This window comes from Schistocerca gregaria, chromosome 9, assembly GCF_023897955.1.
Source record: "Schistocerca gregaria isolate iqSchGreg1 chromosome 9, iqSchGreg1.2, whole genome shotgun sequence".
Classification (NCBI taxonomy): Eukaryota; Metazoa; Arthropoda; class Insecta; order Orthoptera; family Acrididae; genus Schistocerca; species Schistocerca gregaria.
The window spans coordinates 212,498,562-212,505,050 of NC_064928.1; the positions used below are offsets into that span (position 1 = coordinate 212,498,562).

At 42.1% G+C, this 6,489-nt stretch overlaps 1 non-coding gene across 1 annotated transcript; it reads left to right on the forward strand.

Moving 5' to 3' along the window:
• Positions 1-5,322: 5,322 nt before the first annotated feature.
• LOC126292493 (U6 spliceosomal RNA) lies at positions 5,323-5,429 on the forward strand. Its single transcript, XR_007552227.1, has one exon. It is a non-coding gene; the product is annotated as a U6 spliceosomal RNA (small nuclear RNA).
• Positions 5,430-6,489: the final 1,060 nt, after the last annotated feature.

Genomic DNA, 6,489 nt, shown 5'->3' on the forward strand with positions numbered 1-6,489 from the left:
GTGTCTGTGACTCGATACATGCATGCATGTGTGAAGAACATTGTAATGTAAGATGCTACCACTTTATAAACGCAGATGCTGTATTTATCAATCATATTACAAAGTACTTTAAACTTACATGAAAAGAGTTACGGCCAAGGGTGTGCCGCTTTTCATGCATGACTCTCGCATGTCAGTAGCAACGATGAAGCGCCACTGTTATTGACGTGACGAGTCATGAAGTACCGTACAATAAAACTGGCACAACTGTTCTAAAGTGGGCAAACTGCGATATAGAGATCCGACGTTTTTCGTGCTCGTGTGGTCACTTTACATGTGTTTTTCAGTTACAAAAACTAGAAATTAACCTTTTGAGACTTCTGTCACGGTTCTTGAAGGGGTACGATATGTGCGAAGTGTTGCACTTAATACTAAGAAAAGCTGCAATTGCAATTCAGTGTTAGGTACACTACCTCCACGCATTTCACGTTTACATACAAATTCTTCCTTTCAAATGGTTCATCTGGCTCTGAGCACTATGTGACCTAACATTCTCAGCTCTTCAATCCCCTATAACTTAGAACTACTTAAACCTACGTAACCTAAGGACACCACACACATCAATGCCCGAGGCAGGATTAGAACCTGCGACCGTAGCGGTCGCGCGGCTCCAGTCTGAAGCGCCTAGAACCGCTTGGCCACTGTTCTTCCTTTCCTGCGCCATTTTGCTTACTTCGTCAAAATCAGTGCGTAAGTAGGCTGGTTAGGTTTTTATGTTGGTAACGCCACGTAGTGCTCTGTATGAATATCACTGACTGTGCCGCTGCGTGCAGTCTGTGGCTGGTTGGCATTGTTGGAATATTCGCTAGTGTAGTGTTGGGCAGTTGGATGTGAACAGCGCGTAGCGTTGTGCAGTTGGAGGTGAGCCGCCAGCAGTGGTGGATCTGGAGAGAGAGAGATGGCAGAGTTTTTAGCGGGCGATCGGGACGTGTGTCCATCAGAAAGAGTAAATTTGTTTAATTGGATGTTACACAATTACATATATATTATTACTTTTGAGCGCTATTAAGGTAAATACATTGTTCTCTATCAAAATCTTTCATTTGCTAACTATGCCTAATAGTAGTTAGTGCCTTCAGTAGTTAGAATCTTTTATTTAGCTGGCAGTATTGGCGCTCGCTGTATTGCAGTAGTTCGAGTAACGAAGATTTTTGTGAGGTAAGTGATTCATGAAAGGTATAGATTACTGTTAGTCAGGGCCATTCTTTTGTAGGGATTATTGAAAGTCAGATTGCGTTACGTTAAAAATATTGTGTGTCAGTTTAGTGTTGATCAGAAGAAGTAAAGAGAGAAATGCCTGAGTACGTTCAGTTTTGCTCAGCTGTCTGAAAATCAAATAACGTAAGAGGTTTTCCAGCACAGTAATGCCTAATTTTTGCAAGGGGACATTTCAAGTGCACTCGCCATGGTAAGTAATTGCTATTCAGTATTAGGTGCATTACCTCCACGCATTTCACGTTTACGTACAAATTCTTACTTTCCTGTGCCATTTTGCTTACTCCGTCAAAATCAGTGCGATCGCCATGCAAAGCACTCCTCTCTGAAAGTCAAAGTTTTGCATCGTGTTTCCAGCTCCGTAGTGTTGTATACTGGTTCCGATTATCCGAGCCAAAAACCAATAACGGAACGTTCATAGGCTACATGCTGTCTCGTGTTCTCTTCGGCTCCTTCTAGGGTGAACACCTATCAACGGATTCGTGCGATCACTGGCGAACTGTTTACGAATGTTCGTTTGCTTCCATACGCTATAGTGTAAACTGGCTTCAAGGGTGTTGAAAATCTCGCTCACTGTTGCGAAAGCTTGCTCTTTACCGGTGCCGTCGTTTGTTAGAATAATATTTTATATAATCTGACTCAGATGTTATCTATGTATCTCACTGAATATAAACCTCTGAAAATGCTTTAAATTCTGTGAAATATTGTGACTGAATATTAACGAAAATTGTTAGTGAAAGCTATGTCATTTTGTCAATAGTAAGGAGATGGATAAACGGACTAAACCAGAGGTTATACAGAGTTTCAGGGAGAGCATAAGGGAACAAGGAATGGGGGAAAGAAGAACAGTAGTAGAAGAATGGGTAGCCCTGAGGGATGAAGTAGTGAAGGCAGCAGTGGATCAAGTAGGTAAAAAGACGAGGGTTAGTAGAAATCCTTCGGCAACAGAAGAAATATTGAATTTAATTGATGAAAGGAGAAAATATAAAAATGTAGTAACTGAAGCAGGTAAAAAGGTATACAAAAGTCTCAAAAATGAGATCGACAGGAAGTGCAAAATGGCCAAGCAGGGATGGCTAGAGGACAAATGTAAGGATGTAGAGGCTTGTCTCACTAGGGGTAAGATAGATACTGCCTACAGGAAAATTAAAGAGACCTTTGGAGAGAAGAGAACCACTTGTACAAGTATCAAGAGCTCAGATGGAAACCCAGTTCTAAGCAACGAAGGGAAAGCAGAAAGGTGGAAGGAGTTTATGGAGGGTCTATACAATGGCGATGTACTTGAGGAAAATATTATGGAAATGGAAGAGAATGTAGATGAAGATGAAATGGGAGATACGATACTGCGTGAAGAGTTTGACAGAGCACTTTAAGACCTGAGTCAAAACAAGGCCCCGAGCGTAGACAACATTCCACCACAACTACTGACGGCATTGGGAAAGCCAGCCCTCACAAAACTCTACCATCTGGTGAGCAAGATGTATGAGACAGGCGAAATACCCTCAGACTTCAACAAGAATATAATAATTCCAATCCCAAAGAAAGCAGGTATTGACAGATGTGAAAATTACTGAACTATCAGTTTAATAAGTTACAGCTGCAACATACCAACACGAATTCTTGACAGGCGAATGGAAAAGCTGGTAGAAGCCGACCTCGGGGAAGATCAGTTTGGATTCCTTAGAAATATTGTAACACGTGAGGCAATACTGACCTTACGACTTATCTTAGAAGAAAGATTAAGGAAAGGCAAACCTACGTTTCCAGCATTTGTAAGCGAAAGCTTTTGACAATATTGATTGGAATACTCTCTTTCCAATTCTGAAGGTGGCAGGGGTAAAATGCAGGGAGCGAAAGGCTATTTACAATTTGTATAGAAACCAGATGGCAGTTATAAGGATCGAGGGGCATGAAAGGGAAGCAGTGGTTGGGAAGGGAGTGAGACAGGGGTGTAGCCTCTCCCCGATATTATTCAATCTGTATATTGAGCAAGCAGTGAAGGAAACAAAAGAAAAATTAGGAGTAGGTATTAAAATCCATGGAGAAGAAATAAAAACTTCGAGGTTCGTCGATGACATTGTACTTCTATCAGAGACAGCAAAGGACTTGGAAGACCAGTTGAACGGAATGGACAGTGTCTTGAAGGAGGATATCATATGAACATCAACAAAAGCAAAACGAGGGTAATGGAATGTAGTCGAATTAAGTCGGTTGATGCTGAGGGAGACTAGGAAGTGAGACACTTAAAGTAGTAAAGGAGTTTTGCTATTTGGGGAGCAAAAAACTGATGATGGTCGAAGTAGAGAGGATATAAAATGTAGACTGGCAATGGCAAGGAAAGCGATTCTCAAGAAGAGAAATTTGTTGAATCGAGTATAGATTTAAGTGTCAGAAAATCGTTTCTGAAAGTATTTGTATGGAGTGTAGCCATGTATGGAAGTGAAACATGGACGATAAATAGTTTGGACAGGAAGAGAATAGAAGCTTTCGAAATGTGGAGCTACAGAAGAATGCTGAAGATTAGATGGGTAGATCACATAACTAATGATGAAGTATTGAGTAGAATGGGGGAGGAGAGGATTTTGTGGCGCAACTTGACAAAAAGAAGGGACCGGTTAATTGGACATATTCCGAGGCATCAAGGGATCACAAATTTAGCTTTGGTGGGCAGCGTGGAGGGTAAAAATCGTAGAGGGAGACCAAGAGATGAATACACCCAGCAGATTCAGAAGAATGTAGGTTGCAGTAAGTACTGGGAGATGAAGAAGCTTGCACATGATAGGGTAGCATGGAGAGCTGCATCAAACCAGTCTCAGGACTGAAGACCACAACAACAACCTTAACTACATTGGTTACTTTGCTCACTAATTGCCATGAAATAGGAATGTAAATGTTCTTTAATTACCTTGGTGCGAATTAAAATTCTGTCTTTTGTGAATAGCACAGGGAATAAATTTAATCTCCGAAATTTCGTTCTGTGAAGTCAAATCCAATCTCAGTACCTTTTCTTTGCGTGAATATTATTTCATATGTTCAGCGTAACTGTGCTGCATCAGAGCTGTCATATTCTTATCACAGTACATTATCAATATGCTTCACTTTTTAATACAGATTTCTGCGTCGTGATTAAAAGTATCAGGGAGTCCGCATCTGCGCCACCGCAGCGCTTTGCGTAAGGGCGAACGGGTAGTTAAGTAATGAAATGAAATTACGTAATTAAATTATTTGCGCAAAATGCAAGGACCGTGGTCCGGTTTTTTTTACCTCGTCATTCTTCAGAAATTTCCACAACTTGCGTAGGCACAAATCTTTAAACATGGAAACTCAGATTCAGGAGAATGCAATAAAGACGCTGGACACCTATCTGAAACTTAATACCGTGTATTGTGAGAGCCAGTCATGAACAAATGCTAACATTTTTCAGAGCTCGGTCACAATCGGATGCAATTCTCTAAATTAGACAATTGTTAAAATGTTCCCAACAATTGCATATTTTGGCAATAGCGTTGAATATGTCTCGACTCCACAAAAGCTCAGACCGTAGAACTCTAAATTCAGTGTAGTTCACTTCACCTTAATATTAAAGTTAAAAGGACTTTTTCAGAGAGCGAAACGCTCTGTTGCAATAACCTGTAGTATGTAGTCGGTGGTTGCACCGTTGCACGCTGTCGCGAGAAGTATTATTACGTTAAGATAAATGTACTCATAGTTGCAAGAGAGTCCGTTGTTTCTTTCAACACAAAATAAAACATGAAATTAAAAATATCTGGAAAAACAGGTCACAGAAAAGGGGATTGCTTTAAGGCGTGTACACACTAAGCCAACGTACGCGCCCGCATCTCGTGGTCGTGCGGTAGCGTTCTCGCTTCCCGCGCCCGGGTTCCCGGGTTCGATTCCCGGCGGGGTCAGGGATTTTCTCTGCCTCGTGATGGCTGAGTGTTGTGTGATGTCCTTAGGTTAGTTAGGTTTAAGTAGTTCTAAGTTCTAGGGGGCTGATGACCATAGATGTTAAGTCCCATAGTGCTCAGAGCCATTTGAACCAACGTACGCCCCCGGTAGCTGAGTATCGTACTCGCTTCGGCGGTACATATACTAAAATTGGAACGATACAGAGAAGATTAACATGGCCCCTGTGTAAGGATGACACGCAAAATCGTGAAGCATTATACATTTGCCGGCACGGTAGCTCAGCGTGTTCGGTCAGAGGGTTAGCTGCCCTCTGTAATAATAATAATAATAAAAAAAAAAAAAAAAACCTGAGTTAAACGATCAACAACGAACTTAAACGGATGTCTTACGACGTGCGACCCGAGCAGATGCAACAAACAAACAAACAAAAAGTGGTCAGCGCGACAAAATGTCAATCCTAAGGGCCCTGGTTCGATTCCCGGCTGGGTCGGAGATTTTCTCCGCTCAGGGACTGGGTGTTTTGTTGTCCTAATCATCGTCATTTCATCCCCAACGACACGTAAGTCGCCGAAGAGGCGTCGAATCGAAAGACCTGCACCGGGCGAACGGTCTACCCGACGGGAGGCCCTAGTCACTTACTAAGCCAACGTAGGTCAACGAGCGACAACCAATCGCTTCGTTGACCGAGATTTGCTTAGTGTCTACGGGTGGCAAATTGGAACCAATGAAGTGGTTGGCCTTGGTTCGAGTTCGGTCTACTGGCGGTAACATTAAAGCGTTGGCGGTTGGTTGACATTGGGATCCCTCTCCAACTATGGACGCCAGGTATAATGTACGTTGCTTGGGTATCGATTTGCTCTGTCTCTACAATGGGAGCATTTCAAGACAGCGAAACGTCGCACTCTGTATGCTTGTTTGACTGGTTTCCGTCTTTTAACGTACCAAGAGCACCATTATAAAACTGTCTAATGTCCAGTTTAAAGTACCGTAGATGGTTTTTACATTAAGGAGCGAAACAAGTCAATGAAACATACTGGGCTCGACTTATGGCTGTTCTGAAAATCTTAATTTCAACAGTCGGTGTTTCCCCTGCACGTAATGCCTATTCTCACGAAAGGATTTGTGTTTATTGTGTTTAAAATGCTTCATTATAGCGTGTAATATTGAGAGAGCATTTAAGTTGCTAAAGTTTTATCGTGTTCGGGGATGTCTATGAGCCCCTATGCGATTATACGACTGAAGAGTCAAACTGCGAATATCGTATAGGAACCCCGCGAGCATACAGAAACACGACGTGGCATTAACTCGACTAACGTCTGAGGTAAT